This window comes from Poecile atricapillus, chromosome 2 (assembly GCF_030490865.1).
Source record: "Poecile atricapillus isolate bPoeAtr1 chromosome 2, bPoeAtr1.hap1, whole genome shotgun sequence".
In the NCBI taxonomy this organism is placed as follows: domain Eukaryota; kingdom Metazoa; phylum Chordata; class Aves; order Passeriformes; family Paridae; genus Poecile; species Poecile atricapillus.
Genome location: NC_081250.1, coordinates 66,631,645 through 66,659,540, shown reverse-complemented (window position 1 = coordinate 66,659,540; position 27,896 = coordinate 66,631,645). Strand labels below are relative to the sequence as shown.

The 27,896-nt window shown below is 46.2% G+C and overlaps 1 long non-coding RNA gene across 5 annotated transcripts in view; it reads right to left on the bottom strand.

The window, feature by feature from the left end:
• Positions 1 to 25,916, bottom strand: part of LOC131575800 (uncharacterized) — a 37,004-nt gene extending 11,088 nt beyond the window's left edge. The window contains exons 1-6 of one of the 5 annotated variants that reach the window (XR_009276858.1): positions 19,854 to 19,965; positions 19,257 to 19,487; positions 8,846 to 9,191; positions 5,336 to 5,479; positions 624 to 2,141; positions 221 to 293 (exon numbers count right to left, since the gene is read on the bottom strand). This is a non-coding gene — a long non-coding RNA (uncharacterized LOC131575800). Of the gene's footprint in view, positions 1 to 220; positions 294 to 623; positions 2,142 to 5,335; positions 5,480 to 8,845; positions 9,192 to 9,382; positions 9,610 to 18,033; positions 18,296 to 19,256; positions 19,488 to 19,853; positions 19,966 to 25,492 lie in introns of those variants that run through there. The other 4 variants (XR_009276857.1, XR_009276861.1, XR_009276860.1 and 1 more) reach the window with 4 other exon arrangements.
• Between the last annotated feature and the right edge of the window lie 1,980 nt (positions 25,917 to 27,896).

The following is a 27,896-nucleotide window of genomic DNA, read 5'->3' as shown; positions in this document are numbered from 1 at the left end:
CAAATTGATGTATGGGAAGGTTTAACATGCTGCTTAACATTCACTAATAAGACTGAAGGTATAGCCAGATACATCTCTATCTTTGCTCTTATAGTTTTCACTTAATGACTTTATTTAGTCAAAATTCTTCTATATCATAGAAAGAGGCACTTGGAAGAAACTTGGAAGTTGAAAGGACATCACAACACTTTGCCTGTCTGTTTCCATCTTCCATCCATACCTTGTGATTTCAATTCCATCTCCAAGTTGGACTGAAGTGGAAGATAAACCAGGTGCCTCTCCAGAGCATCACTCTGATAGGGAGACAAAGACATGTGTGTATGGAGAGCAGCTCAAAGGAAACAAAGCTGACCACACTGCATTGCTTGCTGCACCCCTTGACTCTGTGCCCCTTCCAAACTTGCCTTGTAGCAGGCTCCATGAGCCCTTTTATCAGCCCTAACTCCCAGCAATTGCCTGCCTTTGGGATTTTAGAGCTCCCTGCTTGCTCCATAGCTGGTAATGGAAGCAGCCAGACATCTGGAACAATTGGCAAGTCCCTATTGCCCTCCCATGGAGTGGAGCATGCCCTCCCATCCATTTGTTCTCTGGACCAGGAGTGTGGGAAGGGACGGGGGACCTACCCCACATGCAGCCATGGCAGCCGAGCTCAGCTGGGAGGCGCCTGAAGCTCCCAAGTTCAACCCCTCCACATCCAGCAACTGGGATTTCTCAGATGAATGCTCCTGCCCTGGAACTCACTCCCCTTGGCAGCTGCTCAGACCTTGAGTCTAATAACCTTCAGGGCACCATACAAACTTCATTCATTTTGTTTAACCTTCGATTAACTGAGTTTCTTCTACAATCTTCTCTGAGATTGAGACCTCCATGGCAAACAAGAGTGAGAAACAAACTTAAGTTTTTCTGCTAAACACAGCAGGGCAGCAAAGTAAATACAGTTACCCTATGCTATCTAGACTAAAAACAGTACTGAAATGTGTACAAGAAAACAACCTTAACATTGATAAACCTAAAACCACTGTTTGTAAAGAGTTGACTATCTCTGCTTGTCTCTTTGGCGAAGAAAACATTTCAGACACAGAACATGGATATAGCAAAGGGCCAAAATAAAATGCAGAATTAATCTCTTTTTTTCTTTAATTTGTAAAACACCTGCTATGCTAAGGATGCAAGAAAAGTTTTTCTATTTCTTTCCTCTCTAAGCAATTGCTAGAGCTGCTGCAGAGACATTTTGCAATTGTGAATACAAAAGGAGATGGTTTATCTGGCAGGCAAGCTGTGGTTCCCATGATGAAAGTTTGAGGATTCTGGTGCTGGCATACACATGCCAGCTACTCCCTCCTGTGATCCTCTGTGTGGCAGTTCACCCAGTCTGCATTTTTTTCTCCTGATTTTGTCATAAAGTTTCTGAACCCTTTGCTTGTGGCTTCAGATCATCTCCTGCCTCAAGTGAAGGGACTGCCTCAGGGAAAGACAGCCTAACTAAAGAGTCATGTCCTAGTTGCCAGGATGAAGTAGGAGAGGGGAGAGATTTAAGGATTTTCAAGTGTTCCCTGTAATTTGACAGTTATTAATCATGTTCCACCTCTCTTAGGGCCTCCAGCTCCTTCATAACTTGGTTGTTATGTACCTGCAGAACTCCAAGGGTTTCTGTGGAGCTGCATAAGGTGAAAAGAAAAAACCCTGAATTGTTCCCAAAGCACTTCAAAATTAATTGGCTAGATTGTGGTGTTGTGGTTTGTTGAGCTTTTTCAAAAATCCTGACAATTTCTGTGGCTCAAAGCAGGGTAGAGCTGACTTTGAGAGTCAGTGTGGTTGAAGCATGTTGCATTTCCTTAAAGATAAGAGAGAGAATCATTTCACACTTTGCCTGGATTTGCAGTAACACTGGAGGTATGTGAATCACAGCGATAAATGTTGCAATGCACAGCAAACTCCTGATTCAAAGTCCTCCCTTTATGAAGCTTTCCTATCTCTAAGATAGTATGATGTAGCTCTTGGGTAGATCCCAGATGTAGGATCCCACTCCAGCACAAACCACACTGAGACCTTTGTGGCAGAGATGAGTCCTGTCTTCCTGGCCAGACAGTGCAAACACAGCTCAAACACACTCATCTCCTTTGGGCTGGACCTGGTGAGACCTGGAAAAAGGAAGAAATGAGCACTACAACTTTTTGTGTCTCAGCCACAGAAAAGGACAATCTGTGCACAGCTAACATCTATTAACCCAACCATTAATGGTCCATACACTGGGCTTTCAGCTCTGCATATTTTCACTTTGATCCCTGGTGAGGCAACGTAGCATCCCCTACAGATATGGCCTCAGCATTTTGGGGGAACCAGACAAAACCCTGTGACTTCAGAATCTAGATCTGCATCCATATTTTGTAGCTACTGCCCAGCTCTGCTTTGCATTAACAGTTTTGGAAAACACCATTACAAGAAGAAGGGAAAATCAAAAGTTTCCTCCTCTGTTTGATGAAGATCTCACTTGGGAAATCACCTACCCCACTAGTCCTGCAAACAAGATGCCAGGCATAAATATTTCACCCAGCTGAAAGTAAATACAGATCCTTCTGCTAAACCTGCAGCTCCACACAAACAGAAGAAGGCTTAAATGAAGGTGTGAGACCAAAAATGAACTTCAGCAGCATGAGTAGGCACAGTCCCGGGGAGCACAGGGAAGCAGAGGTGAAATCATTTAGCAAGTGTACATGGTGGGAATTTGAGTGACTCACAGAAGCAGCAGCTTTCATTATTTCAAACCATTGAAAAACACCCTTGGTCCCCACACCAGGGTGTGGCTGCACATATTGAAGTTGTCTCAGGTTTCAAGTGGTGCAGGCATCCGTGGGGCATCTGGGTACCCCTGGGACTCCTCCCTGCCCCTTGATTCGCAGGCAGAGTGGCAGGATCTGCACATGCTTTGGAGGGCTGCCCACATTCCTGATGTTTCAGGCAATCTGTGCGGTGGGGGGAGGCAGTACCCTACCCGGGGGTATCTAGGGGGGCACCTCTCTAGGGGTACACTTGCAAGGGGATCAGCCTGTGTGTTGCTGTGAAGACAAAACTTTGATCTTCCATCATCTAAAAAAAGCTAAGGGGTGGGAAGGATAGAGAGGGGAGAGGAGGTCACAGAGTGCATAACTACCCAGAGATATTGCCCACCACCTGGGAATTCCCTGAACATGGGAGAGGTCTTCCTTTGCCAGAAAGCTCAGCCAGCTGTTTTCCCAAAGGGCTCTTTGGTGTTACAAGTATCTGCACATAACAAGGAGCATCTTTTAGCCTGCTCTGCTTTTTATTAAGGACTTAGTAAGCACTTTTCTTAATTCATTTAGTGACATCTTTCCTTCATTTCCCAAAGCCAGTCACCCACTGAAATTACTGACCTTAGTAAACACAAGAAAAGGAATACCACTCTTTGCATAGAAAACCTTGGCATTAGTTCTCAGTAGCAACTGCAGAAACCTTATGGAAGAAGCCAATTAAGCAATAAAGCACAATAAAGTACAGCCTATTACACTAACATAATAATTCACACCTACAGTATTGCTACTAGAATCACACCTGCAGTGTTGCATAAAGCCAAAAGACAGGAACTGTTAAAACAAGCTAGCCAGTTTATTATTACAATATAATTTCTGCCTGGGGATACACTGCAGAAAAGATAAAATATTGGTATGTGTTCTTATTTGAGTGTGAACAAAAATCTGGATTTTAGAAGGGAAATGAACAAGTGGTTTAATAGTAAAGTTCGATGGAGCTTGATTAATTTAAAACTATACAAAGCCAAATGCTGAAAACAAGCTAGGGGGGTCTGCAGCAAAAGAGGAAAGGAGTGGATGAGGTGACACCATGGCATCTCACATCTGGTCTGTGGCCTGCTATCATGGGGCAGGTATTTAGCTGACCTTAACCGAAGGACCTCATTGAAGCCAACAGAGCTATTGTGTACATAGAGCTAGCTGCTGGGCTGGAAGTAATTTGATAGAAAAAAAATTAAGTGCTTAGTCAAAGTATCTAGCATGCTTTCCTTTTGAAACATCCCCCAGTGATAACTAGATAACTATCATAATTACACTTCCTTGCTCAGGTTGGTTACAGAGGAATTAGGCAGCCATCATCCATTCCTGTTCTGAAGAGTTTCAGCTGTGTTAAAAGCATGGGAAATGGCACTGCTCAGCTGTGTTAGCAGCAGGTCATCCCATCCTAAAGCACTCCCAAACAAGGAAGAAATAAAAAGATCCTGACAGTAGAGACCCCCTCTCTTATGGCACTGCCAAGACAGCTCAGAAAACAAAAGAAAGACGGTGTTTTCTTACAGCATGAATGGGGCTGGATGTTCCCATTTCACTTGGTTATGACCCTGATTGGACCAGTTCCAGGATATAAATGAGGGAGTGGTGGTCTGGCACTTGGGAAATACCTTTTCCATTTAAAATTGTGGCCGGCCAGAAAGCAGATGTAGTCTGCTCCTGGTCTAACACCTGGCAGGTTCTGGGGGCTCATGGGGGAGTTGAATGCTGGCATTCAGAATTAGTGCACCTGTAACAGTGCCTGAAGCTGCCCCTGGCATTACAGGCAAAATAAAGGCACTGCCCATTCCCACGCACTGGCTAAGGAACCTACCTGGTACTATGGGCTCCTTTGGCAAGCTGGGGCCCTGACTAACAAGCCCCACAGCTTTTGTGTCTCCTCACGGCCCTGACGGCCCGAGCCTGGTCACCTCAGCCCTGCCTCCTCCTGCCTGGCCTCCCCAGCCTCTGCTTTCCTGTCTGTCTGATGAGCTGCCACAGAAACAACCTTCCCAGGGCTCTGACCTTGTCCCCAGGTGCCCCTGGGCGGCCACAGCTCTGCCTTATGGAGGCTGCAGCCACCTTCCCTGGTAACACTTTAACTCTAAGCAGCCAGGCAGGCGGGTGAAAGGTCACGGTGGTCCCCGTATCACCCCTGCTGACAGAGTCCATTTCCCTGGTGTGGCACACCAAGGCCCCACATGCAGTCAGCCTCCTCAGACTGGATGGACAAGGGTGTCCATGTCCTGGCCTGCATTCTGGATCCCCAAGAGTACCTCTGGGACAACAGCCAGGTATGTGCTTGCCCAGCACCAGATGCAGAGGACTGGAGGGCACTTGACCTCAAGCCATGTCCCTGTGCCCTAGGTGGCCCCTCAGATCTCCAGACCATGCCAGTCTCCAGGAGTCCATGTGTGACAAAACCCAGGGATCCAGGCACTCCGTGAAGAGCTGAGCATAAAACATGGTCGAAACCCCATAAATTAAAGCCCACAGAGTTATTCAGGATTACCACTAATTAGTGAAACAAACCTTACCCTCTGTGATTTCCATGGAGACTCAGTGGCCCCAGCCTCCACTACTTCTCTTCGGAGCTGAGAAGTTATCAGGGGCATTTCCCTCAAAATTGGGTTGAATTGCAACATTTTTCTGTGGCACTGTTTGCTTTGGTCTGAGGGTTTCTGTGTGAAAAATGAACAAACAAACAAAAAACCAACCCAAAACACAACAAACAAGTAAATAATTTCTAGGAACAAATTAATGTGTTTAGGGACCACATTGGAAGGAAGGGGGTGAGGGAAAAAAAACATTGAGGGACTTTAGAAATGCCTGGAACATGTCCAGAGCTTGTCCTAAAGTGAAACAGGGTGAAAATGGGTCAGATCTTTTTCATTCAAATTTGTATTCTACCTGTTTAAGTGGCTCCTTGAAAACTTGTAACAGCCAAAAGGGTGTTTCACTGCTCTGAAGTGAAAGTAATCTGGTCTTCCTCTGCTTTTTTTTGTGAAACATCCCTATACAAAGGTATGTGCTGTGCTCTGTTCAGCTCCCAAGCTGCACTACTGAACTACCACACATACAATTAATACTAAAACCTAGGAATATAGGGAAAGGGGAGTGACACTCTGTACACTCCTTTTTTTTTTTTTTTAAGAAGCCATTTCTAAAGATGTGGCAAGGGGGGAAAGAAAGGCACAGAAAAACACATTTTATATTAAAACCATATGTGGAAAGGGGGGAAAAAATTAGGCTTGTGCCAACCACCATTGAGGAGAATTTTTTATGTTTCAGCTTTGGAGTTGAATCTGCAGCAGGCCGTGCCACATGCTGATATCCGTCAGTGTAATGACTACGGCATCTTAGCGGCATAACACTCCTGCCAGCAGAGAGAAGGGAGTTGGTAAACTAAAATCAACCTCTTCTCTCCATCTATTATGGCATAACCTTTTGGACAGTTAGTGAAAACTGGTTCAAACTGTGCTGCCGTCCAAACTTCAGGCCCATTGAAAAGCCTGCCTTGGCCGCAGGCCAAAGTCCAGTGTTTTATTACCAGTCTCATGTCTTTCTCTCCCTTGCCTTCCATTACCCACTTATTTTCTTTAGCTTTTTATACAAAAAAAAAAAAAAAAAAAAAAAAGAAAAAAAGAAAAAAGTATCCTTATAGTACAACTATCTTAACAAATTCTGGTACATGTCATGGACCTCGTTAATTGATTCCACATCCAAAACTTGGGCTATTTTTGTTGTTCAAAGCTGTACATTGGCCAACATCCTCTGCATATAATTAACCCCCTATTTCCATGGAATCTCTGCATTAACTTATTACAGACTCGGCTGGTAATGAACTCCCGGGAGAAGTCCACACACAAACATTGGCCATTGGCTTCACTGCCCACGTGGATTAAACAAAAATTAATCTCATCTATTTGGTTATTCACTTGGTGTCTTTAAATTGGAGGCGTTTTTCTGCTTCGTTTGATGCACACAAAGAAAGAGGGATCTGGCTACTGAACTTTATCCAGAAACATCCATGTGTGGAGCAGATTAATGGGAACTTTTCATACCCATAATAGCTTTACAGCAGCGAAGTAGAACACGCAGTTCTCCCTGGGTGACTATAATGCTCTGGGAGACAGGGAAAACAAATGTGGCTAGAAGATAGTAATGTTTTGCTCATCAAGTGCTGAGTAGTTTAGACATCATTAAAGTGACGTGTTTAGAACTGAACCTGGGAGGAAACTCACATTTTGTTAATGTGGGGCTTTTCTGTTTTGTTGTGTTTTGTTTTTTGTGGTGCACTCAAACTTTTGGACACTGAAATAAAAAGAAGGATGTGACAGATAGAGATGTCCCAGAACAGCTGCTGGTATCAAGTGACCACATGTAAAATGGTAAAAGGGAATTGACAGGCAGACAGTAAGGAAAAGAAGTGGAAGCAGCAGGGATTACTGACTCTCCCTCTACCTGCTTCTTGCTGGAAATGGTGATTTCTAAATAAAGAGAGAAGAACAGATATTTTCATGTCACTTAACTGGTAGCAACCACCTAGCTGAAATCCCAGAGAGCAAGGTCCTTCTCCAGGCTTTCCACTGACCAGAGCTCAGCCACCTTACTGCTGTGTGCCTCATTTTCCCCATGGGATAAGCCAGGGTAAGAATAGCAGTGTCCTCTGGAAAATGCTCTGAGAGCAACTAGGGAAGAAGACCTTAAGTGGATAATTCGAAAACTCACTTCTCCCCTGCCTCCTCTCCACCTCTCAAACTTGTTCTCAAAAAGAGGCTGGCTTTTGGGGGGTTGCAGTCTTCAACAGCAATCATCGCTATGCCATGTGGGGATCTCTCTGGTCCATTGGGCACACATGGAGGTGTCCTGAAGAGATGTCATGGGGATTAATGGGCTCCTCTCTCTGCCATGGACACAAAAGCTGCTTCTTGGCATTAACTGGCTTTGTCAGGTCAAAAGCATCAAGGTCATTCCATCTGTGCTAAGGAACTTCCTCAACCAGACCCTTACAAATTCACGCTCTGACTTTTGTAGACAGTACTAATCCCATTTCTTGCACGAGATCCAAATGTAGCAAACCTGCCTTTCCCGTAAATGCCCCTCCCTTCCTCTCATATGATTTTGGTTCTATTTAGAAAATACTCGTTACTTGGAAAGGTATTTATGCAAATTTTCAGCTGAGGGCGTGCCATCTGCTGTGGAAACCCACAGTACTGCCTAAGTCACCTCCTTGTACAATATTCCTGCTGTTGTAGGACATTGTGGAAGACGAGCAGACCTGGCCCCATACTTCAGGGCCCTCGGGATTTCCCCTGGCCCAGACAAGTGCTCCTCTTCCTGCAAGCCAGGGATGGAGCTCCTCTGAGACCAGCACCTCAGAAGTGGCCTGAGCAGACTGAAGGACTACCTGCAGCACAGCCCATTCCCCACAAGGGAGCTGCTAGCAGGATCAGTGCTGGACAAAACCCCTGCCTTTCTCTGCAATGCCATCGTTTTCAGCCCAAGCTTTTCAGGCTCACCTGGTACTCACTCAGGTGATTAAAATTTCCTGGAAAAGGGGTGGCAATTTCCTGCCTAACAGCACCCAAGCCAGCTGGATTAAACTTCCCTGGCATTTGTCTACATGCATCAAAGCCTTGGGAAGCCATGCAGACAAGCAGGGGCAGATGGGCTTGGAGGAAAGTGTGCGTGGTGGCCCAGCTCCTTCTTGGAGACATCTCTCCCCTCCCACCCCCCACCTCTCCAGCCAGCATCCCCCCAGGCAGCAGGACTGAGGCAGCAGCCAGCTGTTCCCCCCCACATCCCCAGCAGCTGCTGTCACCCTGCCACCTCAACATCCCACCAGCCTGGTGACCTGCGTTGGTGGGAAAGCAGCCAGGGGTCACTGGTGTACAGCAAGAAGCAAAAATGACCGATGTGCCATCTCTGCAAGCAGCCTAGAGCCCCACAACACAGGAAGCACACAAGGGTGAAGCCCCTCAGGGGGGAGGGACTACCTGCCCTGCACCTCAGCCTTGCAGGAGGGAGGAGCAGGAGCCGTGTACCTTGTAAGACTTGTTTCAGATGCACCTGAACAGAACGCATTATAAATCGCTGAAGGGCCTGGGAAAAGAGAGAGCATTCACATCCATGGCCTTAAGTGCTCTTCACCTGAAAAGCACCTACTGAGTTGTTGCCATGACTCTCATGGCAATGCCTCCAGGGTGGTGTGTCCTGGGGTGACATTGACATTCATCTGCAGTTTGAAAGATGAGCAACAGGACTGTGACTGGGTGCTCCATGCCTTCTGTAGTGTTTTCAGGCTCGACAGAAAGTAGATAGGCTTTGTTCATCCAATGAAGGTCTCCAGCCACTTCTGACAGGCTGCCACAACCTCATGGCCAACATCTCCTGTCAAAAAAGAAGGAGAGCAGAAAGCAAAGGGTGTAAAGAAAATGGAAATCAGGCTTGAGGACAAATACCAAAGCCAGTGAGGATGTGGCTGAGACCCACCCACTTCTGCAAAGCAGCTTTGCAAGTTCTTTTGCCACCAATATTTAACCAGTCAACCAGTTCATCTAGTCAGCTACGTCAGCAAGCACCTCTGCTCCAACCACAGCACTCTGGTCCTCCAAGCAGTTGCTGCTCAGGCACACCACTGGAAACACACTGCCTCAGGTACTGTAGCCTTGCAAAAGAGCAGCAAGGCGCAGGGGATCAACCAGCTGCAGGAGGCTGACACAAGTTCTCCAATACAGCTGCCCAGCTCGCCCTTTTCCAGGCACAGGGTGCCTTTTTCCAGGCACAGGGTGTCTCTGACTAGATTACAGAAAGCAGAGCACAGCTATGACCAGTCCAGGGCACAGCAAGAAGAGGAAGCAAAGCAGAAGTGTCACGTATGCTTACTGCATCAAAACCGACATCTGAAGGACACTGCTGTCACTGACTGTATATAGATAATTTCTGCAGGCAAACACATCAGTTGCACGTGTCCAGGCCCGTGTTCATTACTAGCTTGGAGATGAAGTTGGTGGGATTCCTGCAGTGCTGAATTACTTGGCTCATTGCAAGCACATATTCTCACATACAAGTTTTTCACCAGAGTGCAAAAAACATTGTGTAAGAATTCTGACTTTAAGATCAGGATTGCACCTAATTTAGCAGTCTTTCTTTCACAGTTCCCATGAAAACAACAGTGTGATTGCCCTTTATTCAACATTTACTAATGCTTCTAAAATACTGGGAAGAATTTTGCTAATCATCCATTTCCTTACACTTCACAAAGGAGCTGAAATAAACCCTTAAAAATTAAAAGACGTGCAACAACCAGCGGAGGTCTCTAAGCTGCACCAGTTAAGTAACCAGCCAGCAGATTACAGCACAAAAACCTTTTCAGAGGGAACTCGATAACGGAGCATCGCTGAGAACTCCATGAATGAAGATTGCTGAGTTGCCTCTGAGGGACGATTTTGCTGAAAGTCAATGGGACCCTAGGGGAGAGATTTAGGGAATTCACTTCTCATTCAGCCTGAAGTCTTCTCAAAGCCGCAACGATATCCAAAAGCCTCCTGCTCAAGCACCCAAAATTCAGACCACCCACAGCTTTCACACACATTCAGGCCCCCCAGGAGAGTCGAGGCTTGCCTAGTGGAGCCAGAGTTTCCCACTTCTCTGCTTCTCATATTTCCTGACCTCATGGAAACTACCCCCAGCACAGGAGGGAGCTGCTTGTATTAGCCAGGAATGTAGCCTGGAGAGGAAGATGAGGAGAAAGCAACTCCTACTGCTCTTCAGCCAACCCAACCATCCTGCAAGCTTTGCAAGGCTCTGCAAGGAAGAGCATGAACCTTGGGGAATCTGTGGTGAATGTGACTGCCAGGTGACATCTTCCCAGGAAACTGGTGGACAGCCAACTGATGGAGACAGTGACCAGGCAGCACACTGGAAACCCTGGGATTTCAAATGCTTCCTTGAAGTTTAAAACTTGATGGACTCCATCTCATGCTTCCCAGTCAGACTTCCAATGATCACCATACATTTTTTCTTTACTCTCTATGGTGCTCTGGACCAACAATACCAATCTATCTGAATCACAGAAAAAGAATGCTATAAAAAGTCCCAATAAGCTGTTGGGACCCAGTAATTTCTATGAATTACATTTACTGTTTCAGTTCAGGAAAGAAAAAACAGGAAATTGATCTACAGTAAAAGCAGACAATGCTGTGTCAGGAAAGAGTAGAACTTCCCTATTTATCAAGCTGGGAAATGTCAGCTGGGGTTTTAAAACCCAACCTTTTTGTGTCAAAAATGTAAAATTCACAGCAAAGCCAGGCTTCTGAAAGTTTATCTACACAGTTGTAAGCCTTGTATAGACATGAGGAAGTTCTACCAGCTCAACAAATAACATGATTTTCAGAGTGAGCTATTCAGGCCAGCTCTGTGAATGTGTATTTAATTTTTAGTTTATTTTGGGTTAGATTAAAATTGACTTCAAAATCAATTATTCTGGTTTCAAACCAAGTTGTCCACTTTGTAACGATTTTAAACTTTGCTCACAGTTGTGGAAAGCAACTTCCCCACAGAGAAGAGGACAGGACAGGTTTTAATTTGCACCTTTGTTTATTTGCAAACTCCTGTGTGGAGCTAGTCTTATTTTAGAATAAAAGCACTCATGCAGGGACTCAAGTAACAAGAGAGTTAGAGCCCATATAATTATTTCTGAACATTTTGTGTGTACGCCACCTTCGTATCACAACACCCACACTGTATGCCAGTTCTGATGTCATAGCATAACTCGTTGTAATAGATTATTTGGGGATTAAAACCAAAACAAACAGGTATTATAAGGAAAAAATATTGCCACATGAGGGCATGCTTCATCTCTTTCAAAGCTTGCCTTTTCAACTCAAATCTAAGGCAAGTTACATTTCAAGACCTAGTTTTAGAAAAAGGAAAACCCAGGTTTTATTTATGATTTGCTAGGTTTGTAACGTACCAATTAAGTGCAAAATTAGCACAAACTTTGAAAAGAAACATTCTTTGCTTCCATCCATGGTCACATTATTTTCCTGTGGTGACAGCAACATGCACTTTGGGCTTAAGGCAGTGGAGATGAGCCATCTCAATGCATAATACTCGTGTTCTGTACCACGTTGTGCAAAATAAGCACAGCGAAAATCCAAACACAAAGTTATGAAAGACATAAATTTCACCTTTTGCCCAATGGGAACAGCTTCCCAGCCAACCAGACAAGTCAAGGCAAAGGGAGGCATCTCATAGTGTTCTCTTGCAAAAGAAGGGCAGGGTTGCCGGGTTCCCCGGGGTTTCCCAGCTCTAACACACCACTGGATCCTTCTCCTCCCGGAAAAGTCTGAGTCTGCACCCCCTTGACCGTGACATTGCTGCCAAACCTGCAGTCAACCTTCCTGGGGATTCCTCAAGTCTCACAGTCACCCCAACAAAGTGTACCCTGCTAAGTCCCTCATTTAGGCAAAACTAGTATCATCAAGCTTCCAGAGCCTGCCAGGTCATTTGTGCCAACAGCCCAGAAATTAATTAGGTCTGCTGACCATACTGATGGGCAGCAAGAGGTTAATCTGTCCACCTAGACAGCTGCACCAGAGCAGGAATCGTGAAGGCCACAAGCGTTCTGTGGTCCTGAAAGGAGGATTCTGGACCCATGTTGAAGCACAGTGATTAAATAGGAAGCCACAGCATCCAAGTGTTTGAGTCACTACAAGCAATTTTTCTTCTAGTGAGTCAGAGTATCTGCACATTCTTGCTTCCTGGAGACTTGAGAACTTACACGTGCAACATCCCACTCTGGTATCACGTCTGTGTCATGGAAATGATTCCACAAAACATTAGGATTCTCCCAGCTAATTGTATTCTCTAGTCAATATTCACTGATGCTCAACATGCTAAAGGATCTGGCTTGAGGTGATTTGTTAAAATCAAATGGGAGGGTGTTTTCCCACATTCCAGAGGAGCAGGGTCACACACAGAGTTTCAAAGCCTACCACTCATCTGACCTGGGCTCTGCAATTCCTGCCAGAGGAGCACCAGATCCTGGAGCCTTCGTCCTTGGCTGATCCAGGGAACAAGGAAGCTGCAGAGGCTGTACCTCTCACAGCACATGGCTGCACAATTTGAGAAGTCTGAGCTTGTGCTGACTAAGATGTTCACACTGACGATAAAAGCCAGCTCACAGGGGAAATCTTTCTTTGGTTTCTCCCTTTATCCAACAGATGTAAATTCACTGTGTGTGTCTTTCACCACCGCACCCATGCTCCAAGATGACTTCATCTGGCCACGAAAAGACAGACGAAACACAAATGCTCCGATGCTTGTGAAGACAGGTGTAGTGAAAGCCTTAGGTGGAGCAGTAAATAAGTTGAGAGACAGGCTTTCAATCAGATGATATGGAAAATACTAAATTCCCACATATTTTTGTTGCTGTAAACATCTTTCAGTCATAAAATTGAAAGATGCCAGGCTTTATGTTCTCACTATAAAATATCACAGGACAACGCACTGTGGTATTAGATGGGACCATCATGGGTATTCTGTGCTAATGGTGACTATGATTTTGCTCTTTCTTCTGTGATTGTACCAAAAGTAGTTTTGAATTTATGCCAGAGCACATAAATACCTGGACATTTACATTTGCACTATGCCCCTGGACGAGCAGACCTGAAGGAACAAGAACCCTGGATGTTCAGGCAGGGATCAAGTTTCTCCTTATCTCCTTTGCCAGGCCATGAACTACTTTTTTGTGCACCTCCTGGCTTCTCCACCAGCTTTTGCACCACAGCCTGAACCCAGCCATCCTCCCATGCCACCCCTGCTCCAGAGCCCTGCAGCTCCTGGTGGAGCTGCAGCCAGTCACCCCTGCCCACAGTTCTGCTGTTGCCCCTTTCTCAAAGACTTTGCACAGCCAGCTGGTCACCAGGACCCAGAAGGGCTGCACTGTGAGTTGTTAACGGGTTGGAAAGAGCAGCTGGATCCCCCAGAAATAAAAGCAAGGGCAGGGATGTGTTCAGGCTGTCCTGCTGAGTGCTAAGAGAGATGAGAGGTTTTCCGCTCACTTGCCCGGCCCCTGGTACGCACAGCAGCAACGTTATCTGCACCTCTGAGCATCCCAGGCTTGCCTGGCATTGGGAGATAAAGGAATTCTATCCTATCTTTAAAGAGGGGCGGGATGCGTGAGAGGTGGCCTGTGGCCCCGTCTCAGAACTGGCAGGAAAAGGTCAGCAAGTGTGTAGGAGCAGGAGTGAGGGACACTTGAGTCACACAAGGCAAGGCCAGCCTGGCACAGGCACTCACCCAGCTGGGGCAGCAGGATGGCCCTCCCACAGCTTCCTCTGCTGAACAGTGCTCTTCACGCAGGAATGAACCCCAGCACCTGAGGAACAACCTTCCCATCAGGCAGGGAGGGAGGTGCAGAGAGCAGGGTGAAAGGGACTGTCAGTCTGAAGAGCACTCAGGAGAGAGAAGTAAAAATGCTGGAGCTGAACCAAGTAAATAAAAAAAAGAACCAAGTGAAAATAAATAGAGCAAAGTAAAAAAAAAAAAAACCATAAAAAAATAAAGGGGAAATAGCCACTTTCTTACCGGCTCCTGCCTCAGCAGCACAGTCCTCTCCTAGCTCATGGAAGGACAAGAGTCAGTCTCACAGAGCTGTTTCCCTGGAGGAACATCACCCAGTGGATATATCCCACAGCAGGAGTGTTCTGTGGACAGCAGAGGAACTGACCTCCACCTACAGTCGCCAAGAAGGCTGCCCCATAACCAGGTGGGTGACAAAGAGGTCTCCATTCTCCATGGGCTCCTTGGACCCATCTCAGCCTGACCCATACCAACATTTCAGAGGTGGCTCTGTCTGGGAATCAACAGGAAATCAACACCCCTGTCAAAGGCTGGAGCAGCTTGGAAACCACAGCAAGCTCCCTGGCAGAGCTAGTGCCACTACTGCTCCCAGGAAAACACAGGAGGGGAAAACACTTCCTTTTTCAGTTCATGCCCTCCTGAATTAGGCAGAACAAGGACATTCAACATCACCTGCCCATCAAGGTTGCCTGTGCACATCCCTGTGGGGGGACTGCCACCCCGTACAAAATCTTCAGGGAACATAAGAGGGCACAGTTGATGTCCTCTTTCCTATGTCCATGGCATTGGCTGGCTCACGAGCTTCCCAAAAACACACTGGTAGGACACATGCAGCAGAGGCAGCACACAAAATCTCCAGCTCCTTGATTTCATCTGAGTTTTGGTGTTGTTTCTGGCCAGCCACCACTTCAGCAGGTGGCATTCTAGCCTGTGTGCCAGCTTGTGCACTTGGAGGTCTCTGCCAAAACCTGCCCTTTCTTCGCATCACTGCAAGCATGGCCTGCCTGGGAGGGTTCCCTGAGGGCTGAGGAGGAAGGGAAACAGCAACATTAGGCTTAAAAGGCAAAATCACAGCAGGATTCAGGCACTGAAGTTCCTTTGGTGCCACTGAAAATCCCATCCAAAGTCCCAGCAAAGGCAGGTTATACAAGTTAAACCTGCCCACACACAGGCACCACTGTCCCTGGGACTTTTGCCCCACTCACAACAATAAGTCTGTTTATAAAGCACCAGCTTCCTGTTCCAGCTTCACCACTTGTTGCAGCGTCAACAAGCCCCCGCAGCTGCAAGGCTGCCCCTTGCCACCCATCCCATCCCCTGACAGGAGCCAGCAGGACAAACTCCTGCCCAACCCAAAGCATCTCCCGCTGCTCCACCGACCGTCCTCCCGCAGCATTTGTGGCGTTGGTGGCTCTTGGAAAGCCGCCAGGCTCCACGTGGCCAGGGCCGAGGTGCGAGCATGTTTTGTTTGCCTGATGGCTGGGAACCTGTGGCAGAGAGGCAGCCAACAGCTGGGCTGAGAAAGCTGCTGCTGCTGCTTGCCAAGTCTACATGGTCGCCATATAAAAAAAATATTGCCAGGCTTTTCATGGAGTAAGAGCTAAGCATGAGCTCCCACTTCAGCCCAGAGACAACTGCGCCTGCTTCTCTCTCTGCGGAGGAGAATTCCTCTTTGACTGCACAACAGGCATAAGGGAAACAGCACATGGCAGCAATCATGGGAGAGTGGCAAACAGCCATCCGAACTGGTGGTCACAAAGCTGTCCAGCAGCTGCAGAGAGAGAGGAGGGGGGAAAATGAGCCAGAGGGGGATGGAGTGGAGGAGGAGGGGAGGAAGCTTTAAACGCAGGCAGATTAGAGGCAGCCCCTCAAATGAGTCAAAACTCATTGAGATGTAGTTACAACTCCCTGTTTAGCAGGAGACATCCACAAATTTTAAAAAAGGAATAAAACCTGGACAACTAGGAAGTTGTAGTCAATCAGATTCATACATATTTAACAGGGACATTCATCTGAATAGAGGCCTGCCTGTAGCATGCTAGAAACAAGTCACACTGCCTGGGAGGCTCACACAGAAAGCTTTGCTCCAGGCCAGCATGCGACAGAAAGGCAGAGGATTGTTTGCTGTGCTCAGGGAAAAAGCAACCCCGATGTGAACAGAGAAGATGAGGACGCTGGTGAGGTGCAGGGGAAAGGTTATCTCCCATGCTGGTGAGATGCAGGGAAAGGGCATGCTCTCTGGACCCTGGCCCAGGAAGGACAGGCTAGACCATGCTCTGTTTCACAGCTGAAACCCGCCTCCTGGCACACACTGCGGGGACAAGCAGGGCTGCTGCCTGTGGAGCCAGAGCAGCTGAGCTGCAGCCCAGGAGACAGTACAGCTGCTCAGGGGCAGCCCCAGGACAAAGCTCTTGTTTTCTGGTCCAGAGCTCTTGCTATCAGTGCAGGAGCACAGCTTTGACAAGAAGCCCCAGAAAGCTTCTTGAAACATATGCTGGGATCATGACTGACGTTAGGAGGATGAGGGATGGAGAGATCACATCTCCTTTAGTCAGTCTAGCCTGGATGGCCTGGATCTAGGCACAGACTTGGGCTATAAACCTATTGCCACACATCCTGATGAGCCCTTTCAGAACTACGTTAGTAGGAATTCAAGCCTAAGAGAACCACGCTGCATCAGACTACATTACTTCTGCTGCACCTCTGCCTGGGCACTGGCTGAACCAGTGCCCTTGCACAGGGCTCTACAGTGGCACGTCCTGTATCAGAGTTGCTTCATGGGCAGCCCTCAGCAACCTTGACATTTGATGTGAACCCACTAGTATAAAAATGGGAAACCCAAACTGGGTGCTACTGGCTTGGCAAGTGTCATCAAACAGGGTTCCCCCTGCCTACTTTCCTCCATTGGCACCATATGAAACACAAAAACAACTGTTACTAAGGCGAGTTCCCTCTATCCAGCACAGCCTGTCGCAGGAGTTCTGCAACCCAGCCCGTGTCCTCGCTGACACCTGCTCAACCTCAGAAACCCTCTAGAGGTTTGCACAAGCACAGCTGGCTGAACTTTCCAGTGAGACACAGGAGCACAGGCACTCTCATCCCACAGGAATTGCTGCAGCCCTGTTTACATGGAGGCTTGTAGGTGGTGTTTCCAGAGCAGATTTCCCTCTCTCCTCGATGAGAAGGATCTCCCTTGGGGCAGCAGCAATGGCCTCAGTCCACCCTGTCATCTGTAGCAAAAAGGCATCAGTCAGACAAGGAGAGGCTCTTATCAAAGAGATGGGAGGCAGGACATAGCTGAAGAAAAAATGGGGAGCGCACCTACAGCACATGACAGTAGTACATGATATGTTCCAGAGATACGGGAAAATGACGGTTATGAAAGAGACAAGAGGGGAAGGGAAAGAAAAAAAAAATGGCCTTTTGGCCCAAGTCCAGGGGGAAAGGTTCATTTCTGTCATCAGACTTAATGGTTCAGCCTGAGGAGAAATGCAAACGGCACCAGGTCCTCCCTTTCCAGAGAGGGAGAGCAGGGTCAAACGCAGCACCACCTTTCCTCTCCCTGCGCACGCCACCTGCCTCAGCCTGACCTGAGGCAGGAGCTGTCCTGAGCTGCCACTGGAGCCAGGCTTACAGAGAACAGCAGTGGCCTGGTGATCACTGCATCATGTAGGGAATCAGAAGTACTTTTGCCCCAGGCAATACAGTAAGCTCAGTAGGAACCAGTTTTCATGCATCAGATATATTACATGGATGCCACACATCCCATTTGGCAACTCCCTCACGTATTGCAAGCTTCTGGACAAAGGGACTCCAAACTCTCTGGATCTCACGCAGCACTCACTGGGCTTGAATTTAGACTTACATTCTTGGCCAGCAGCCCCCGAGCTCTGGGAAGGAATCCTTTTTCCCTCTCTCCTCCCTCCTTCCCACTCCTGCCCCCGGACGGAAGGCATATTGGATCGCTCCTCTTTGTGAGTAAGGGAGTGCTCTTCTTCTGAAATAACACCCTCTGCACAGGCAGCGCTGCCGGTCCTGTTCTCAATCCACCAGGAAAAGAAATCTCTGCTGGAATACTGTTCTGCTGGAATCAAAACACTTCACAAAATCCAGCTGACTTTGAAAGGATTTTCCTTAAGAAGAAAATCAGGAAAACAAGGAGTTCCTGATAGAGTGCATTGAAACATTTTACAGCATGTTTAAATGCAGCATAGCTGCTTTTTTATTCCTATTTGAAAACTATTTTAATTGTAATTTTGTCTCCTTGTATTGCACTAGGTAAGCTGCAAAACTCAAACTAAAGAAAAAAAAAGGAAAAAAAAGAGCTGAAAGTAAGAAAACTGAAGATTTTAAAATTTGCCAAATCAAATTCTGAACAGTAAAAATCCTCTATGAAGCTAAACCTATATATCAATTTTCACCCTCTATATAAATATTAAACATTATTTGAATACAGTTCTCAGTCTGTGAAATCCCCTGGTGTAATTAAGCCTTTAGTACTAGGAAGGATGATAAAACTGCTGTACAGTGTAAGAAGCTGCTATAAAAGTATTGTAGAGGGTTCTACAGCAAGTACAGCATCTAAATTTTTGAAAACATACATATATTCTTCCACCAATAAAAGTAGGCAGCTAGGAGGGAAGCTATCTATACATCAGTATTTATAGGTTTAGAATAATATAATCCTAAGTGACATTTCTCAGCATTCATCCTCCACACAACTTTTCAAAACAGGCAAACAACTTCAGCATCCTGTGTTTTCATGTGCATGTATGCAGTCCCATTGGTCTCACAGGTGTAAATTAGGTCAGGATTTGGCCCATGATATCCACAGCCCAAAAGAGCGACTGAAAATTCTTACAGGAGCAGGGGGCAGGAAAAGAGACAACAGCCCTAAAACAATTAGTGAGACCAGAGACAAAAGAAAAATAATTATGTTGACAAAAGCAATGCTATATGTTAGCTTGACCCTAAATAAAACCTTAGATACTGGCTAGTAAGTTCTCTGTTGAAATCACTGAACTGAACACTAAAAGCCAGTTTGGAGGGGTCAGCAGCTTCAAACCTACAGAAAGGAGCTTTACATACCAACCGCGGGCAGCAAGTAAAGATCACTGTGTTTAAGCAGAAATTGCAGGAAGTGTGTGGGTGGCAATAGCCATCCTCCACACTAGAGTTTAGTGGAGGACACTGTGACCATTCCTGTGGCTGGTCCAGGAAAATATCTATGCTGTGGCGAGATGCACTGCCAAGATGCATCCCTGCTTTCCAAGGGCTCAGCAGCTGGACTTGGGATGAGCTTCTCAGATTTGCCAGGGCCTGAAACAAAATTAGACGAGCCAGAAATGAAAGGTGAGATCTTGGACCAAGTACAATAGATCTTGGATCCTGTACAAAAGTCACAGAGATCAGATGTCACCCAGTGATTAGGGGAAGTTGGGATAATATCAAAGTGAAGGTAGGCTAGCTACATTAAGAAAAATAAAACTCCTTCAATTATAGCCCAGATCTACAAGTCAGAAGATTTAGTTTATACTCTTGACAAAGCTGAAAGCTTCCTGTGACATCTTAAGCAAACTAGTTTGCTCCTTGATCCAGCAGGACAGTAATTTACATAGTCTAGAGCTTTCCACTAACTGAAGTGCATAGACTGCTTGCAGCTCCCAAGGAGAAAAGTGCTCTTACCTTAAAACACAGCAACAAAACCTTCCCACCATCCATCTGCTGAGCACAGTGGGAACACTCTCAGTGGGGAACCACACAGAGCCAGCCCCCACTGATGTAAAACATATTTTAGTGCTTGGTACTTGGTCCCAGCGTACTGCTTCCTATCCCTTATAACCATCTCTATCCCACCACATTCTTCATGAATGGAAACTATTCATATCACTAGACTAGAAATAGCCAAGTAAACAGGAAAAAACCCCAGAAGGTTTGCCAGCAGGTGCTAAGGGAGGGGAGAAGGCGACGGTGATCAGCAGCTTTGGCAGCCGTGTAAATGGTACCAAGCATGGCAATTTAACCACCTCTCTGTTGAGACATTCGGTACCACAGGGATTCATATTTAGAGAAGGCTTTCCAACACACTGTTGGCTCTTATCTCAACCCAGCATTGTACATGCTATTCATCACAGGCCATGACACAAATTATATCAGCATCAGCAGCAACCAGAGTAGCAGAATATTCTGCAAGGAAAAAAAACAACCAAAAAAACCAACAATATTTACCATGAATAATGTCAGTTGTTCTACAGTTTCTAACTTCCAGTTAGGGTTATTTGGCTCTGAGGTAATGAAAGCACTTTGGGAATATCAGCTGGAAGGAGGACAGCATCCAGATGTATTTGACAGGAGTAAAAACCTATGTAAGCCCTACGTTTCTTGTCTAAAAGTCACCACCCCAGAATAGCTTGTGATCTAGTTATTTTTATTCAGAGAAGAGCCTGTGCCTTGAGTTTGGACCAGAGTCCAAATTCCGCTAGAGTTTCAGGTTTTTGCTGAAGTAGGATGCTCCATTCTGGCCCAGTTCGGAAACAGGATGACCAGTAAATTAAGGATCTCATTTAGAGTCAGGCTCAGACATTAGAGGTGGTCCATTTTCCAGGTTTGTGTCATAAAATAAATAAGCAGTTTTACATGAAAAGTAGGGGTTTTTCCTCAAGAAGGGAGAAATTTAGAAACTGTGTCCCCATTTACACATTTCAGAAAGGCCGCAGGTTGTTTCGTGGATGCTGGGAAGACTTCTGAGTCTCACCAGTCCTCAGAGGTTACCATTTGATAAAGGAGAGCACATTTCACTAGCTGAAAATCATAGTGGTAAGTACTAACAGCTCTCTCTGTGTTCAAGCACTATCAGCACACACACACATTTACAATTAGGCCACAGGCAATATTATAGATTGCTCTGTCTGTGCATGCACCAAGGATTCTTTGGCAGTTTTCTATATTTTGGGATGTGGAAACCCTGTAGGAATTACAGGATCTCTTAAAAACCACCTGCCCATTTTCTTCCTCCTTCCTCCCATTTATCAATGATCCCTTGAGTACAGGAGCTTTCTTCACTGCCCCAACTGGATATTCTTAAGGATTTTATTATAACTCGCTGGTTCAGCTTTAACCACAGTGGTAGTAATGTAATAATCAATATGAATTTCTTGTAAGTGCTCTGTTAGTAATCTGGGAAATAATGATCTCTTAGTTACCTGGGCTTGTACCCCACTGTGTACCCATCCTACAGCCTTTGCTTACACAGGAGGCTGACACAGTTCCAAATACACCATTTTAGTTGCTCGTGTAACAAACAAATACTTGACACATATTTAACATGCTTGGCACAAACGTAGAAGTGCACGTGCACATGAAACAGGAGTAATATAGTCTATTCCAGCAGATGCATCCAGTACCACATGTAGGAGGCAATGCAAGAACTGTTTGTGTTCTGTGGGAAAGAATTGAGCTGCCTTCACTCCTCTCCTTCTTTTCTAGAACTCAGGGTAAAGCAGTGCTAGTAAAAGCTCTCTCTTAAACATAAGGAATGTCAGCTGCGTTAACAAGCACCACCTTTGCCTGTGTTTAGAACTATCTGAAAGGCTTCACCTGACAGATTAGGAGGACCTTGGACAACGTTTTCTAAGAGCAGAGCAAGGGATATAGGTGCCACCAGCAGAAGATTGGTAGCAAGCATCTGGAATGACTGTAAAATTTCCAACCAGCTCAGTGGTTTGAAAATAAATGCCATCCACAGCCTTATGGAACTGAGCTGGTACATCTTCAGACATCCCTCACATAAATCTCTTGTACACTCAAGAGATTTATGATAAACACTTGCTCTTCCCTTAACCTCCAAAACCTTTTCCACCTGCTGAATAACTCAAGAGTCTTTCCTCTCACCCAGCCTGTTCAATATCTATATAAAGCCTCTGGAGAAGATTCGGTGGCACCATAGACTGACTTGTCAGCAGTACACATATGACACCCATCTCTACATTATCTTCACCTCCCATGCAAATAACACCATTACTCAACTCTTCAAGGGCTTGACTAAGATCAGCAAATGAATGAAGCTGGCAGAAGCTGAATTGTCACAAGAGCTTGGGCTGATGATATAGGAAAGTATTTGACACTTTGATAATGTCCATTGCTGGCATTCAGACTAACTGAAGATTTAGTGTTAATCTGAATTCCATCTTCCTGAAAGCCCCACAACTCTTGCTGCAAAAGCCTTAATCCTTCAGCAAAATTTCCAATCAGATAACTGAAAAATTGGACTTGGCCCTTATTCTTGGTTCCTACAACCTAATGGATTTAAAAATGACAACCCATGCAAAAATGCTTATGGCCATTTACTCAGCAGCACAAGGCCACCAAACAAGCTTAAGCTCTGTTCTTTGCTCTGCTGACTACTCAGTCCCAGCTTAAATTCAAGGCTTTGCTCTTATTTTCAAAGCCTTCATGACTTTAGCAAGAATTGATTTAAGGGCATCCACATCTCTGAAAAGTGACACTGTTGAATTGCTCTGTAACACAATAAATACCCACTTTGGAGGGTGTGTGCACCAGGGACAGAGATTCCCTGCTGCCTAGGACACAACCTGCAAGAGACACCCATAAATGTCAGAAGGGCAGAACAAAAGAGAAACTCCAGTTTTTCAACCCAGCCTTCATTTCTCTGTTCCAACTGTACCAAAGCCATCAGAATGAACAAGAAGTCCATGACTGAGAGATTGGAGGAAGTCTGACTTCCAGGGGACTCCACTGGAAGTCAGACTGGTGTCTGATGAAAGGTGAGCTGAGCTGGTAGCATGTTGATGCTTCAGCACAAATAGGCTCTTTCATGTACTCATCTGCCCCTCTCTTTCAAAGTTACAAACTTCACTTTCAGATCTGTATTCTTTTGTCAACAGGCTCAAACTTTCAGGGAGATGAGAAGGCACATGAAATCACGTATACAGAGAGACTTAAACACATAGCATGAATTCAGATGCTTTGTTCTACCAGGAGAGTTATTGGCAAAAGCACCCTATGTAAAAAAAAAAAAAAAAAAAAAAGGAGAGGAAATGAGAAAGAGGAATGTCAAAGATGTCTTGTGTTCATTCTCATGAGCTCATAAAATGACTGGAAGCAGATAGATAAAGGTATACAGGAACATCTGAGGAGTCATTGCTTTCCAACACACCAGTAACAACCAGCAACTCAGAACCTGGAGAGAGAATCGCACAAACATTTCCAAATGACACATGAGTCACTAATGATAATTAGAGCTGACAGAAATTTATTTCCTCCTAGAACAAACCCAAAGACTGGTCTTCAATTACATGAGATTCAAAACAAGGCAAAAAGTTGAGATACCACTGAAATGCAACTGAGTCTATGTCCATAACTCACTGCTGCACAGGAAGGGGACCTTGTTTTAAGGCTGCACTTCCATGTTACTTTTTCATTTCCAGACCACTGCTCAGTTGCAATGTGTCTAACTACGCTTAAACTGCCTGCCAAGGAAAGCAAAGCGGAGGTGCCCCAATACTGTGAACCAATCACACACTTATCTGTATACTGTTCAGAATAAATGCCCTGACGTTGCAGAATTTTTGTGATGCATCTAGCATTCCATGAATCCTCCAGCTGGTCTTGCCTGGGAGGAAAAATGTGCACGTATGAGCAGGGATACTGTTCAGAGACACTGAAACAGGTTCATAATAAGTCATCCTGTTCTCTTCAGCACAAATATGCCCATATCAGGCATTTTTTTCTGATGACAACTGGCAGTAACTTTGTGCATTTCAAATGCCAGGCAGACAACTTTTCAAATGGTTAAAAGGTGTGTGAAGGTTGAAGAGCTTGGAAGAATTGCCAAAGCTGATAAAACTTCACTGAAATGTTAAACAACAGTTTCCATAAAATTTTCACTGCAACAACCACTCAACTTGAAATCTGCCTAAATTTGTTCAGACCTTTGGGCTAATCTGACAAGAAATAAGTGGCCAACCAAACCATCAGAATTGAAACTTGGAATCACCAAAGAGGCCCATGCCAAGCCTCTGCCTTGGTAGGGTTATATCTTGCCAGGCTCTTCCAGTGCTTGATTCCAGCAGCAACATTTGGGCTGGCACATCATAACAGAGAGACAGCATTTTTGAGTTACAACTGAGAAAACAAGCAAAAAAAAATATAAAAACAAACATTATGCCAGTTTAATGATTTGGTAAAACAGCTAGCACTGTCATGGAAGTGTCCACATTTTAGTGCAAACCATCCTCCTCCCCATTCTCTCCCAAAACTCTTATCTTCTTTTCTTAAACCGACAAGTCAGAAAACAGCCAGAGTGCTGCTTCCTTCTGCCTTGTATCCTCTGCCACGCTTGCACATGTGCTTATCCAGTAACAGGCATCACTAGTGAAATGGGATTACGTTCCACTGGTTAAGCGCATGAGCACAGCCCTGGGTGGGGCTCCTGGAGGATCAGCTCTTAATAAGGTGTCCAATTTATAATCTAGCAGGGCGAAGAGCAACTGGCTCTCAGAATGAATAGCTCTTCTGTCTCGCCATCTCCTGAGGCTGGCCGCTGGGCCGGGCCCGCCTCATCCTTTTTTTTTTTCCCCTCTCTCTGTCTCTCTGATGTTGTTACTCTTTTCACTATGTTCTTGCTGTTTCCCAGCCTGGAAATATAAAGAGGAAGGAAGGCAAGAAGTATCCACCCGTATCTGGTCACACACTGCAAACTGCAGCAAGACGAGCAAACGCTCTGCTAGCCTAACGGGCTATGAACCCTTGCCATTTACTTATTCCAAGAAAGTTTCGTTTCAGCCTGCTCTGGCCTTTGTGCCCGGCGGTGTCTTTAACAGGGATGCTCGGCGCAGGGCGGCACAGCGGTGCCCGGGGTGATGCTCTCTGTCCCCGCTGCCCTGTCCCTGTCCCCTGCGGCCGCTCGGTGCCCGCGGCGCGGGGGCGGCCCGGGCGCGGCCCCGGCGGCGCGGAGGCGCGCACGGCGCAGCGCCCCCTGGCGGCGTGCGGCCCCGGCGGCGCGGGCAGCACCTGCCGGGAGCGCCCGGGCGGCTCCGGCCGCGGATCCCGGCCCCGCTTCCAGCGGCAGTCCCTCACGGAGCCAGCGGCGGGACACCTCCTCCGCTCCAGAAACACCCCGCGGGAAGGCCTGGCGCGCCGCTTCTGCAAAGGCTGGTGCTGGCACACCCGAACATCTCTCTCTCTTTTCTCCAAAGCGGTTCTCTGGCCAAATATTCCCCCTGTCCCGGGAGGTTTGTCGCAGGGCCTCCCATCCCTCCAGGAGGCACGTTTAATAGATTTCCTTTCCATGGCGATGAACTTACCCAGCCCCTGACAGAGCACACATCTGCAGCGTGCCACACTCAGGAAGGGCTGCTCCTCAGGAGTGGCTGCTCCTTGCTAGCCACTGTCCTCCTCGCTTTCTGTCTTTGTGCTTGCACTGTGTGGTGTAGAATGATTCCTTCCTCTTTGCAGCACTTAAACAAAAACAAAACAAAAACAAACAACAACCCTTAAATACTTTCTGGAAGTACCACCTGAAACTTTCCATCATTCCGTGCTTCTCCCCCCCCCCCTTGCCAAAGCAAAGTGAAAGGTGATAGCAGCAGCCACTTGATCAATCTCCGTCAGGGTCGGGGGCATCTGGCTACCGTAAGATTTTTTATAGCACGAGTCTGTTTCTAGGACCATTGGCTCCTCTGCAGCAGGACGCTGTTTTTCAGATCTGATTTAAGCTGAACTCCAAAAGACCACAGAGAAAGAAGAAGCAGGGAATGTGCGCCCAACTTCCTGGAAGAGATGCCCGAGCTGTTCTTGCAGCCTCCTGCCACCACACTCCATCCTCCCCAGCCCCTACAGCTGGTCCCAGCAATTGCCAGCACTTCGGGCTCTGAAGGCACGGGAAGTGGCCCGCAGCTGGCCTGGGGAGCCTGCCTGGTTTGAGCAGTGTTTCCAATTAATAGCCTGCTCAGCAGCCACATCGTGTTCTGTGAGAAATGCTAAGTGTCACTAGCAGTCTCTTGGTCCAAAATGTTTGGGGAGCCACTGTTCTGACCCTAGCCTCACAGGGACTTTGCATCTGGGAGGAATGCCTGGGATGGAGAACACAAAAGGACAAGCTGGACTGGAGCACCCATTATGCCATTGAAAAAAATGAAAATAAGATGTCAACAACTTCTATGGGCCTAATTGTTTCTTCTCAAACAGATTGTTAGCTTATGTGAATCAGCGTAGCTTCACTGAGTTAACCAAAGAATGGAAGGGGGGAGGGGGATAGCCTTGGGATCAGAAAGGCAGAATTCTGGTCTTTATCCCCATTGCTTGCTGGCTACTGAGTAACATTAACTTATTGCCACCGCACCCAAGCACCCCCCCAGAGAGATAGCAGCAAGAGAAATGAAGAGACAGAGGGCAGTAAGACTGCGTATGTTTCTGCTAACACCACCATAGAAGGCCACCCAAAGGACCGGGCCTTGACTCTGCATCTCCTGCTCCTGCCCTTGCTGCTCAGCTCTACCATCAAACCTGAGCCACACAAAACTAAACTGACTGCAAACCAGAAACTCTCATTTTCTGAGCTGGATTTCTCCCCTGAACTGGCCTACCTTACAGCTACATGCACTTTGGACCAGGTGTAAAGATCGTAACAAATGATTTTTTCAGTATTTGAAGAGTACATCAGACTGCAGCCTGGTGAAACACTGGGAAATCCCACAGTGAGCCACAGACTAGGAAGCTGTACTTTAATTTCAGCAAAACAAAGTTCAGGCAGTGAGTGAGTGATGCAAACGCACCTAGTCAGATTTCTCCACTGGACCTTCAAGAGAAAAGAGGTAAAACATCAAGCACAAAGGGCAGCCTGACTTCTCCAAACACAAAATCAGGACAAGCCAAATCCTGTCCAATTGCACAACATTAAAGAGTGATTCCGTGCTCTCTTGCCTTGTGCTAAGGGAACAGCAATGTTCTGACCTGCAGTGATTTATGTGTAGCAAATTCGTGCCATAAACAAGTGAGAGGAACCAAAATCTCATGCCCTAATCCTTCAAAGCAAAACCAAATTCTTTATGGTCAGCAAGCCTGGTGATGAAGGAGGTAATGCTTATCCTTATTTGAATCCAATAAAAACATCCAAACAAGAGAAACAATGCTCCAAGATCCTCTCTCTGCTACATTTGCAAATAATGTTTAAAAAAGTAATTAATCATTCCACATGCTTTATAAAAATTAATTCATCTTGATGTATACCCAGCTGGACAGGTGTTACTGCCTCCAGTGAACATATGAGCAAGCTGAGTAAGACAGACCTGGCCCTGTATTTTTAAGTAACATCTAATTTTCAGTGCACTTCTGGGTACAGGCAGTTTCTGTTAATTTTGGCTAGAGCTGTAAGTGATTAATACACATGTAAGACACATTCTGGATATCTCAAGCTACAGGGCTAAAATTAAAGCCCATGCTTGAAAATGTGATCCTAAATGACTTGCTCTTGGCTGGGCAAGGCAGGGAATCTGCTGCAGGATCAGGAAAATAAGCCAAGTCTTTAGATTCCTTGGGGCTTGTCTCCACAAGAAACGTAGGTAAGAAACAAAATTGCAGCACGCCAGGAACATTCTCCTCAGGTGGACCCTTTGGTGTTCACTGCTTTCAAAGAGCAAGTTTTAACCCTGCCATAAATTCATCCCTTCCTCCACAAACACTGAGACCCACTTCTCAGTGCTTAGCACC